The sequence below is a fragment of the Microtus pennsylvanicus genome, chromosome 5 (genome assembly GCF_037038515.1).
Source record: "Microtus pennsylvanicus isolate mMicPen1 chromosome 5, mMicPen1.hap1, whole genome shotgun sequence".
NCBI lineage: Eukaryota > Metazoa > Chordata > Mammalia > Rodentia > Cricetidae > Microtus > Microtus pennsylvanicus.
The window spans coordinates 38,725,283-38,738,742 of NC_134583.1; the positions used below are offsets into that span (position 1 = coordinate 38,725,283).

A 13,460-nucleotide genomic window follows, 5' to 3' on the forward strand; every position below is an offset into this window, starting at 1 on the left:
TTCTACATAAACCTGAAGGCTGAGTCCTTCTATTTCTGTTATTTCTGGCAGATGCATTATTATTATTTCTGAAAATACGTTGTTTACAATTCCTTTTCATATGACCCATTTTTCCACAATTAAAACATTTGTTATTCTGGTGTCTCCTTTTACCATTGGAAATTGCTTCTTCTAAGCATGCTTCAGTGCCATAGTCAAATGTGTCAACATTCAGTGTATGCAAGACCTATTCTTCCAAGGGCACTGATCTGAACTTTAAAGGCCCCAAGATCTTTTTGCATTCCACATTTGCATTTTCGTAAGCCAAAGACTCAATCATTATACGTCTTGCTTCTGGTTCAGATATCCGTATTTGTACAGCCTTAGTTAGTCTTTGCCAAAAGTCACTAAAGGGTGCTCTCTGACCCTGTTTAACTCTGACAAATGATCCCATTCTCTGTCCTGGGTCTTGTACCCTGTCCCAAGCCCTTAAGGCTACTGTAGTACACATGGAGAGTGTGTTTTCATCCAAATTAGCTTGTTCTTGAGGGTCAGAAAAGAGCCCTTCACCTAGAATTTTATCTAGGGAAATGTCAATTCCCTTCACCTTTTCCTGCTGTTCTAAAAGTCTAGCCTCTTGCCTGAATAAGCATTTCCATTTCAATTGCGGACCACTCTCAAGGACCATGAAGCTCAGTTGGAGCCAGTCCGAGGGGGTTGCTCTGCTTGTTGTGGCCCAAGATTTTAGCATCTCTTTAACAAAAGAGGCATGCATCCCAAAAGTCATGACAGCCTGTTTAATTTCTTTGAGATCATTCATAAGGAAAGGCTCCCGTGTATCTTCCTTGATGACCCTAGGGTTTCTGGAACCAATCACCTTTTCTGTTGTTATTACTGGAAAGGCAGGAAGAGCTGTAGGTAGAGCTTTGTGGAAATTGTCCCGGAGGGATTTACCCACAGATGTAGTTTAAATTTGCCTTTCTACCCTTTGCTCTTCATCAGAATTTAGAAATTCCTCAATCTTTTCAATTCTATTCACCATTGCTTTTTGCAATGTCTGAATCTCCTTTCCATAATTATGTTCCAAAGCCTTCATTGAGGATTCTAAAGTATGAAGTTTGTCCATTAGAGATAACTTGTCATCTTTGGAAACAATTTTTATAGCATAAACCGTGCCTTCTTGTATTGACAATCTTTCCGCCAATCTGTCATAAGCTTTAGGCAAAATTTGATTGTCACATTCAGCAGTTTTGATTCTCTCTTTAATGTTTCAGTTCCTACAGAAAGGGACTGCTGGAACTTACAATCCAATTCAGCTGTTCCTTCTTCCATAGTAATGAATTTCTCCTTAACATCAGCCTGTACCTTTTCTAAATTTTGCTCAGTTAACCAAGTCATGTTAAACAAAGATCTGTTTTCTTCCTGGAGAACTTAAAACTGATTCTTGAGAAGATTGTTGTCATTCTCAATAGTTTTTAAACGTTCAACCTCTGCCTTAAGAGATTTTATCATTTTCCTATTATCAAACCAAATAATGCTAAGGAAAATGAAGAATCCCAGAAATATACATAGATGTGGGGTGATAGACACCTCTTGTAAAATCTCCCACATGGTACACTCAAAAAAGCTGTTGAAATCTGAAACAGTCACGTTCTCAGCCATTTTATTTAAAAAAGAAAAAATTCTTTTACCTGCAATGACAGGTTCTTGCCAGTTGTGGCAAAAGTGTCCACTTGAGTCCACGTGGCCTAAGTTTGAAATAAATGACTCAAAAACAAAATTGGAGCAGACACCAGGCTGATTAATAGATATTGGGCCGGAAAAGGAACAGAGAGAAAGCCACCAAAGTGAACAAATCAAAGGGACCGGCGTGTTTGAGCCGGCTGCAGGGCCACCGTCACGTGACCTGAGCACTGGCGGAGGTGGGGGGGGAACAGAGACTGATCACGCTGTTATAGAGGTGCTTGTGCCACTGTCAGGCATGGCGGAGCTGGGGAGTGCTAATACTCCCGTCCAGTGTGACTTTTTAGCAGGTACTGGGAAAGATCGAGTTGCTCAGAATCTCAGGTGTGTCCCCAGCCGTAGTCGGACCAGCTGAAAGGGTACCGTCTGCGTGCCCAGGGAGACCGCCGCTGGGAGCAGTGGCCCCAAGAGACTCCGATTTGAGGCGGGTCTCTTCAAAGCCCCACGGGGTGGGCGCCAAATGTATTGGCGTGAATAAACACAGGCAAATATTAAAGAATATATACAAATTTAATGATTAAATAAAACTTACAGAACTGAGGTTCCCGCGTAGCACAGGAGGTAGGAAAGAAAGGGAGGAGCCGCCTCCCGCAAGCCCATTTATCGGTATGCATTCACCCGAGGCAATCCTGCCTCCTAAAGGGTCTGGCTTAACCCTACACTGTACTCCACAAAATTGGAAAACTTAAAAGAAATGAACAACTTTTTGGATAAACATCACTTACCAAATTAAAACATGACCAGATAAACAAATTAAATAGATCTCTAACTGTTAACGAAATAGAAACAATCATTAAAATCTCCCAACTGAAAAAACCTCAGCTCAGAATTCTACAAGATTTTCATAGAAGAACTAATACCAATACTCCTCAAATTTTGCACACAATAGAAACAGAAGGAACATTGCCAAACTTTTTTATGAGGCTATAATTACCCTGATATCCAAATCACATAAAGACATTACTAAGACAGTGAATTACAGACTAAGATTACTCATAAATTTTGATGCAAAAATACTCAATAAAATACTGGCAAATCAAATTCAAGAATATATCAGAATCATCATCCACCATGATCAAGTTGGCTTCATCCCAGAGATTCAGGGATGGTTCAACATACAGAAATCTGTCAATGTAATCTACTATATAAACAAACTGAAAAAAATCAAAACCACATGATCATTTCATTAGATGTTGAAAAAGCTTTTGACAAAACACAAATATCCATTCATGATAACGGTCTTGGAGAGAGAGCAGGGATACAAGGAACATACCTAACATGACCAATAGCCAAACATCAAACTAAATGTAGAGAAACTCACAGCAATCCCACTGAAATTAGGAACATGACAAGGTTGTCCACTCTGGTCATATCTATTCAATCTAGTTCTTGAGGTCATGGAAACAGCAACAACACAACAAAAGGAGATTAAGGGATACAAATAGAAAAAGAAGACATCAAACGATCACTATTTGCTGATGATATTATAGTCTGTATAAGCAACCCCAAAAATTCTACTTAGGAACTTCTATAACTCATAAACACTTTCAGTAATGTAGCAGGATAAAAGATTAACTCAAAAAAAATCAGTAGCCCTCCTTTACACAGAAGATAAATGGGCTGAGATAGAAATTGGAGAAACACCACCCTTCATAATAGCCACAAATAGCATAAAATACCTTGAAGTAACTTGAACCAAACAAGTGGAAAACTTGTATGACAAGAACTTTAAATCTTTGAGGAAAGAAACTGAAAAAGACACCAGAAAATGAAAGTATCTCCCTGGCTCTTGGGTAGGTAGAATTAAAATAGTAAAAATATCAATCTTACCAAAAGCAATCTGCAAACTCAATGCAATGCCAGTCAAAATCTCAGCAAAATTCTTCATAGACCTTGAAATAATGGTAGGCAACTTCATATGGAAAAGCAAAAAAAAAAAAAAAATCCCAGGATAGCAAAAACCATCCTGTACAATTATGAAACTTCTGGAGGCATCACAATGACTGACTTCAAACTCTTTCACAGAGCTACAGTACCGAAAATAGCCTGGTATTAGCATAAAAACAGGCAGAAGTACCAATGGAACTGAAATCAATGACCCAGATATTAATCCACACACATACAAATACTTCTTTGTAAAAAATATATAATGGAAAAAAAAGAAAGCATATTTAACAAGTGGTGCTTGCATAATTGGATATCAACATGTAGAAAAAATGAAAACAGAGCCATATCTATCACCATGAACAAAACTAAAGTCCAAATGCCTCAAAGATCTAAACATAAAGCCAGCCACACTGAACCTCATAGAAGAGAAAGTAGGAAATACACTTGAACACATTGGCACAGGAGACCACTTCCTAAATATAACCCCAGTAACACAGACACTGTGAGAAACAATTAATAAATGGGACCTTCTGAAACTGGACTGCTTCTATAAAGCAAAGGACATAGTAAATAAGACAAAATGCCAGCCTACAGAAATAGGAAAAGATCTTCACCAACCCCACATCAGAGGACTGATCTCCAAAATACACAAAGAACTAAAAATATTGGCCATCAAAAGAACAAATAACCGAATAAAAATGGAGTACAGAAATAAACAGAGAACTCTCAACAGAGAAATATAAAATGGCTGAAAGACACTTAAGGAAATGTTCAATGTCCTTAGTCCTCAAAGAAATGCAACTCAAAACAACTCTGAGATTTCATCTTACATCAGGAAGAATTTCCAAGATAAAAAACAGTGATAACAACTTATGCTGGAAAGTTTGTGGGGTAAAGGGAATAGTTCTGCATTTCTGGTGGGAATGTAAGCTGTTACAACCCCTTTGGATGTCAATATGGCAATTTATCAGAAAATTAGGAAACAATCTTACTCAAGTCAGAGCAATACTACTGTTGGGTAGTTACCTAAAGGATGCTCAATTGTACCACAAGGAAATGTGTCCAATTCTATGAATAGCAGCATTGTTTGTCACAGCCAGAACCTGAAAACAACTTAAATGACCCTTGACCAATGAATGGATAAGGAAAATGTGATACATTTCCACAATGGAGTACTACACAGGAAAAATAATACGACATCTTGAAATTTGCAGGCAAATGGATGGATCTAGAAAACATCATATTGAGTGAGGTAAGCAAGACCAAAAGAAACAAATATCATAAGGACTTACTCATAAGTTGTTTTTAGACATAAAGCAATGAAAACCAGCTTATAAATCATAATCTCAGAGAACCTAGACAACAAAGAGGACCAGAGGAGAGACATGCATGAATTTAATCCACATTAAAAGAAGAAAAAGACAAGATCTCTTGAGTTAATTTGGAATATGGGGACCATGGGAGAGTGTTTAAGGGGAGAAGAGAAGATAGAGCAGAGCAGAGAAAAATGTATAGCTCAATAAAACCAATAAAAAACATGAGCAAGTTTGAAAATGATTTCTAGATTCAGGAAAACACAGAATTTAATTCAGCTTCTGACTCTGTTTGCTGGCAGAAAGCAGAGATGTGGCTCCTTTAAGAGGTTTCCTGGTTTAGCTTTAGCAGTAAAAACTCAATGGCTTCTTTAAAAATGACAGCTTCATTTTTTTCTAACATAAATGGCTTTGACTCTTTCTAGAGGTTCAGCTACAGAACATTTAAATAGGTTTGTGATCAGAGTGCTAAAACTTTTTTAATGGTAACATAGACCTTCTATATACCTGAAATGGGGCTGTGATCATGGTTTGCCGAACTGGTGTGGAAGAGACTTTCATCATTTTGGGCTGGCCAGAGCCAAAAGATAAAGCAGGCTTTGTCTTAGCCATGCCTCTTAACATTTTAAGAAGTGGGCATGGTCAGAAAAGGATTACAAATATGCAAGAAGACAAATTCAGATGGAAAGGATGTCTAAATGGGTCAGTGTTGGGTATATGTATTTAGGCTTAAGAGAGAGAACACATAGTTTTTAAACAAAGTATATGGTTTTAAATAATAAAACAATGTCTTTAAAGAGACAGAGTACAAAGTCATAGATTAAAAGAGTAAGGAAAACTAAGACATGTAAAGATGGAATTTATACATAGAGTCCAGATTATGTATATTATAGTGTTTTCTTTGATTTTTTTAACTGTGAATGAGCTAAGTACAGAGAGACATTCCATTGTATGGCCTGCTAAGCTAAACCAACATATATACTTTAAAGGTATCTTGGCTTCAAAATTTGGGTCTAAGGGTATGTTGCTTTGGAAAAGAGTTTCTGCATTTGTTTCTACAGAGGATGAGAACCTGTGGATTCCTTCCAACCTATTGTGGTTTGATTAATCAAAACCTCTTGAAAGGTCTCCATAAGCTCCCAAATCTAACTTGCCCAACAAAATGCAGAGAGCAGTTTGGAGTGAACTATGTCTAAATCTCAAATATTGTTTATAAATGTTTATTTACATTTAAAGGGGTTATAATATAGAGATGAATATTATGCATTTGTGTGGATCTTGGTTTATTGATACAAATTTAAGGTCAATTTTGTTATATGTATATTTCTGCTCTTGATTAAGGTATTGTGTTTGCACATCTCATTTAAAAATATAATGTATAATTAAGAAATATAGGGTAACAGTTATTTATAATAGTTAAATTTTTAGTCATGTTAGTTAGGTTTTCTAGATGTACAGAGTTATATTTCATATGGATAGGGATTTTTCAAACATTTCAATAACTACAGAATATGTACCTTAATATGTTCTGAGAAGTTAGGACTTTTTCATGACAATGAGACATATCTGCTCTTGGCAGCACCAATATACTTTAAGAGGAAGATGAACATCAAAGAGCCTTCTTATGGAGTTTGCTGGCTATTTAGGCAAGAAACTGCTCTTGTCTGGACGGCTTGATGTTATGCTGAAAGAAGGATGCTTAAAAGAAATCCCACACTAGCTCAGAATTGTGAATATTAGATCATTATTTATTTAGGAATAGACTCACAAATCGATATCCTTTGCTGGAATGGAGAAAAGCAATCAAATCCCACAGCCAGAAAAGAGATTGAATGCACACTTTACATGGGCATAAATATTATAAGAGTTTATGCACCAGTGGGCAGGTAACTTGAAGACTACTGGCTATAGCATTTCCTACAGCATCTTCGCCTTTTATTTCAATAAGAGAGTTCTAAGCCTAATACAAAATTATACACAATAAGAACAAATATATTCAATAATTATCGGATCTTGATGAGTTTAATTCTTGTATAATAAATAACTTGGCCAAATCATGAGAGGACAGTAACTACAACTATCTAGTCTCCAACCTCATTGAAGATCCAAGAAGGGAAATAATATTACTTGAGTAAGCAGCAAGTGCAATTAAGCAACTTCCAAAATGTTCAACAAATGACAGAGACAAGTGGCTACCTGGGCAATCACTCAAAGTTTCATTTGCAATCAACTTTGGCTAAGTCCTAGAGTAACTGACAGACCATTTTCAGAGGCAGGAAAGCTTACAAAACAATCCTAACCTGTCTTGGCAAGATTTAACAGTATTTTTCCTTGTGTCCTTCTTATCCATTTTCAGGTACCATGTACCTTGTCAATGGTTGAGGCTTTATGTATATTATTGTGTTTACTTTGAAATTTTTGACTGTTAAGGAGCTAGATACAGAGAGGCATTTAATTGTGTGGGCTGCTAGGCTAAACCAGCATGTATATTATAAAAATATCTTGACTTCAGAATTTGGGTCTAATAACATGTTGCTTTGGAAAGAGGTTCTTCTTTTGATTTCACAGAGGATGAGAACCTGTGGATTGCTTCCATACCAATGTGGTTTAATGAACCAAGACCCCATGAAAGGTCACTGTGAACACCCTCAAAATATTATTTTGCCCAACTGCTTACTGAGATAAACCTAGCACACAGGATACACCATGAAGACTTGATTAACAGCACCCCCAAACATCAGGAAAAAGTATGGACAGAACTATGCCCATATTCCCAAATATTGTTTATAATTTTTTTTACATTTAAAAGGGGATATATTATAGAGATGAATAATTTGCTTTAGTATAGATCTTGGTTTACTGATACAAATTTAAGATAAATTTTGTTATACTGTATATGTATATTTCTCCCCTTGATTAAGGTATTGTGTTTGTGTGGTTCATTTAAAAATGTAATTTATAATTAAGAAATATAGGTTAATAGATAGTCAACTATAATAGTCAAGATTGTAGTCATGTTATGTTTTCTAGACATATAGAGATATATTTCAGTTAGGTATTCTTCAAATCTTTCAGAGACCTTCAGAATATGGCATTTAAATGTTTTAATAACTTAGGACTTTTCCTGATAGTGAGACACATCTGCTCCCACCAGCACCAATTACTTCAAGAGGAACATGGGCACAAAAGAGGCTCCTTATATAGTTTCCTAACCATACGGACAAGAAACTGTCCTTGCCTGAACTGCTTGACCCACAGAGAAATAACTGCTGAACTTGCCTAACAGTAAGATGGTCCTTCAGGGTTTTTTCTTCAAGAGCATGTATGTCAGACATTCTGCAGGACACAAAAGAAAGTGACTGATAACTGCCAGTATAGGTGGAACTGTCTTTGAAATATCTTGCTTTGTGTAAAAGCCAGCTGGATACTATGGGACTATAGGCTGAAGATGGATGCCCCAATGGTACAGAAGAACTTTGGGTGACTATCTAAGCAGTGAGATGTCTCTGTCAATTCTAGAGTTTTGCAAGTTGCTTACAATGCTCTTCCTGTTAATACAGGTAATGTTATATACTTCTGGGGTCTTTAATGGAGTTGAAGAATAGATAGTTATAATTATAGTTTTCCTTTCTAATGAAACCTGTGTTGCTATATGTAATTTTACTATGTTAAAGTTAAAACCTTCATTTTTATTTGAACAGAAAAGGAGAGATTATATTGGAAGTCCTGTATATGTTTTGCTTTTATTGGTTAATGATTAAAGCACTTTCAGCCAATGGCTTAGCAGAATAGAGCAAGGTGGGAATTGTAAGCAGATAGAGGAAGAAAGAAGATGGAGTTAGGGAGAAGCCATGTAGCTGTTGCAGGGGACAGATGCCTGATGCCAAGCAAAATTTTACTGTGGTCAGAAAAAGAACAAGCAGCCTCAACTAACAAGATGAAATTCGGAAAATGAGCCTTAGTTCTGCCTCTTGGGGTGTCAGCCCTTATGTGGAGGTTCCAGTTGAACTGAAACAGAAATAAAAGTGACCCTTTTTAATCAGATTTGCAGACAAACATGACAGACAACCAAGAAAAGAAAAGAAAAGAAAAGAAAGAGAGTTGCAACGCTTTCCTTTCAAAAAGACCAAAAACATACAACACCAAGGAGCCTTCTCGCTAAAATGCACAGTCTTGGAGATACTCTCCAGCTCCATGAGTAAGAAGAGGAGAAGACAAGAACTTGTTCAGGCTCCAGATGTTGTTGGATCCTAACAGCTTCCTTGAGGAAAGGGGTGAGAAGGCACAACATCAAAATCACAGACATATTCAAGTCAGGTAAAAGGAATACAGCAAACTCATTTATTCAGCAATGGAGAGAGTCTTATATACCTTCCCTCGACACCCAGGCTGCATTCTGATTTGTTGGCATTGCATGGTCACCCCTCATTGGATAGGCATGATCAGTACCTTTTGCTAGGCCTTCCGGAAGAAAACAGGTTGGCTGTACTCTTTTAGCCTTATAGGCCTTATCTTCCTATAATGTTCCTCATTATTTTTTACTTCTTTGGCAATCTTTATTTGACTTAACTGGTTTTATTTTTAAATGTATCAAACTTTGAATCTGTTCAAGTATCTCATGCTAAAATACATCAACGAACATGTCCTTTCTATCCACATTATCCTTCAAAAGTTGTCACAGTCCCCTTTGCTGCTGTACTCCTTCAACTACATGCCAGTCCTTCTACATTAACTTCTTCATATCTTACTTTCCAAATCAGTACTAAAGTGGGATGTACCATACAGCATGTCTTGATAAATTCTCCAGTATGCTGCAGGGTTATGATTTTTGTCTTCCTTATAAGCTTTTACTACTGTATTGTGATTACATTCTGGTCTGCGTGACTCGTCTCTTTTCCTTCACCTCACTAGAGAACATACAAAACCCTTCAGATATTAGTACTGGACAACCTCTTCTAAAATTATAAATTTATAATCTAAATTTCTCATTCTGGTGAAATCTTCGGAGTATCAAATATGAATATCTTTAATTGCTTAATATTAACAACAATGGAAGTTATCCCACTTACATCCTGGATTGGTATTTTCTCCCAGGTCTCAAATCACTAGTATTCCATAGGTTTCACTAATATCACAGAAACATTTTGCGACACTTTTTAAACAACACCTTTCAGACATCATTCTTCTCTAGGGTTGAAAATTTTTGGTTGAGGGGGCTTTATAAGCCCCACTTTTTTTTTCTGTGTTCGATGCTAATTTCTCAAACCTCACATTAGGGAGATAGCCCTGTCTGACAGAAAGCAAAGTTTACAAGTTTGCTTTATTTGAAAAAAGAAAAAAAAACAGTCATTCTTGTCAATTATTCCTTAGTGCTCACCACATCTTGTTGAACTGACAATACTGATGAGAAACTAGCACCAGGCCACACATATAGCAGCCATCTATTACAATTGCAGGGCCCTGACTCTTCTTGTTGTAACTTTCTGGAGCTTTGCCATCCCTGAATCAGCCATCATTTGGCAAAACCTCTTTCTTCACAACACATTTGTTGACCTGACTTTCTAAATCCCTGGACACATTTAAACCATAGCTCCCATGATAAACTACTCACCAATATCTTATTTTTGCTATATTTTCTCCACAAACCTTCATATGAAAATAGCTTTATTCTTATGGTGTCACACATATGAGCAAAGGCATTGTTTTCTTTGTAGACCTAGTTCTTTTGCTCCAGTACTTAAGGAAGCACATACGCACAATCATGGCAATGAACTGAATTAAGCAAAACATCCTTTCAGACTTATAGGCTACACTTTTACAATCTATATTTTGTGCAAGTTAATGGCTTCAAATACAGATGTCAAGCAATCTTCATCATATCACATCACTGTAGCCTAGGACACTGAGAGGCTGCTCATGAAAGTGTACTCTCTGCTGTACTAGGTTTCCCTATGTGTTTTCTTCTTGAAATAAAATTATAGACATATTGCTGAAATAATGGAACATTATGTAATTGACCTACTACTTATATGATCAAATAGAAGTCATCAAAATTCCAACTGTATCTGAAATTACCGATCATTGTGTGACAGATGAGGCTGAAGATTTGGCAATACTCAGTTACTCACTCATCTCATTTTTGATCTTTTTTCATCTTGGCTTTATAGTATACAGGAGTCACAAGACTTGACTGTTAAAATGTTTCCCTAAATATGAGTGAATCAGGATGGGAGAGGTAAGGAGATACTGGAAAGAGTACAGGGAGAAAAAAGTTGTAATTAACATATATTATGTAAGAAAAGAATCTATTTTTCAATAAAAGGAAAAGCTTTATATATTTCATATTGAATTACTTGCATTGTAGGATTTTTTTGGTACTTAGTTGCTAATATGATTCTTTTTCTTTCTTTTTCTTGATTTTTCGAGATGATTCTTAGTGTCTTATTCAGACTTGTTTGACACACTTTTATTGACACACATTGTTATATTTTATTGACTTCCTTCTTTCTTTTATATTTTTCTCCCTCCATCTCCCTATGAAAACATCTTTCTCCAATTAAATCATTTGCATCCTGCCATTCCTCTTTACCCTCTCTTCTTATCTTGTGTTGTCTCCTTCTCCCTTCTTTGTACAAAAGTCTTCAAATATAAATATGTAAACAAACACATACATCGTACATAAATACGTACATACATACATGGGTAGAAAGAAACATGTTTTTATAGATTGTGACTAGGGAAGTTATACAGGGTTAGTAAATTAGTAGTTGTAGACTGTCTTTCAACAATCATGATTTCATTAGCAATGAGTAGTTACTATTTTCCCAGACCTTGAATAGTATTCCTTTCATTGAGAACAACTTAAGTCCATTTAGAGAGCTGTTGGTTTCTGACAATGTATGTTTGCCACTACTGCATCCATAAGTGTATCATGCCAGACTGATCATTTATGAGGTTTATAGGTAGAATAATTGGATAGAATTGCTGATTGCCCCCCTCCTGTAGAACTGTCATGATATTTTCTGGCATGAGAGATAAACTTTATGAAGGTTATTCAGGTCTGTAGACGGAAATTGCTTGTTCATTTTCCAGCCTCTTAGACCTGAATTATCACACAGAAACTATATTAATTACAACACTATTCAACCAATGATTCAGGCATATGTCTAGCTAGCTCCTACATCTTGAATTACTCCATTGCTATTAATCTATGTATCAGCACAACGCCTGTGGTTTATTGGTAAGGATCCAGCATCTATTTATCTATTTACTTTTTTAGCTACATGGTGTCTCCTTTACTCCACCTACTCTCTCTCTATGTATATATATATATATATATATATATATATATATATATATATATATATGTGTGTGTGTGTGTGTGTGTGTCTGTGTGTGTTTTATGTCAACCATGTACTCCAACAATATCCTAAAAGAAATAAATAATTGAAGAGAATTGCTGTTTTCTGTTTAATGTCATATTCATAATAACCCAAATACAGAAACGATTTAAACTTTAAGTAGTAGACAAATGTGTGTGGTTAAATTCCTAGATTTTAATTTTTTAATTAATAAAATATTAATTAGCCTGAAGAAGAAAAGAATACTTTCACTTGAAACACCATGGATAAACATAAGAGTGTCAGGAAATCTGAATGAAAGAATGCAGACAGAAACAAAACAAAAAAAATGGTGTGTTCTAATTAAGCAAAGACAACTGTAAGTAACTTGAGCAGAAACATATATATGTTTCTATTTCCTGCCTCGTTTTACTCTGCTAATTCATTGGCCAAAACAGCTTCTTTATTAATCAATGTTAATAAAACGTATTCACAGCCTACAGAGGGGAGTCTCACAGCAAGGTAAGTTCCAGTTCAAAGATCTCTGGACCGTGTTTCTGAAGTCCATGGTGTCTTCAGCAATAGGAATTTATCTTCCATCTCTGGGGCTTAACCGAATGGAGTAATAGTAGACTATATGTTTGGGGAATCACTTACACAGTCCTGAATGACAAATCTAAAGTGAGTATCTTGTGTCTGGTGTTAGAGTTTTTGTTTGGTGGCCTTTGTCTCTTGGAAGAGGTGCCATCTGCCTAAATGAGAAAAGATTTTTAGAGTTATGCATGTATATTCGTACACTGAGTTACATTTATTAGAGGGTTTTTGTAAATAGTTCATAGTATGATTCCTTGTGGAATTTTCAGTCACCCATATCTTTATTTTATCTGTCTTCCTCTCTTTCCTTTATTTATCTGTACCCCTTCCCTAATGACCCCTTCTTAATTTCTCTTACAAGATCACTGTATTCTGCTATTTACCTTAATCCATTCCCCCACTTTCTTTATTATTTATCCCCCTCCCTATTTCTAAGTAGCTCCCATTTTCCCCATTTTCCTTATCAGAAACATATATTTCTGTTTTACTCATTGTTCTATTTCTGCAAAAAATCACCATGACCATAGCAACTTTTATAAAAGAAAACATTTAATTTGAGCTGGCTTAGAGTTTCATATGTTTGTCTATTGTGATCATAGCTGGT

At 36.0% G+C, this 13,460-nt stretch overlaps 1 pseudogene; it reads left to right on the top strand.

Moving 5' to 3' along the window:
- The first annotated feature begins 1,960 nt into the window (after positions 1-1,960).
- Positions 1,961-13,460, top strand: part of LOC142851244 (elongation factor 2 pseudogene) — a 189,840-nt pseudogene continuing 178,340 nt past the window's right edge.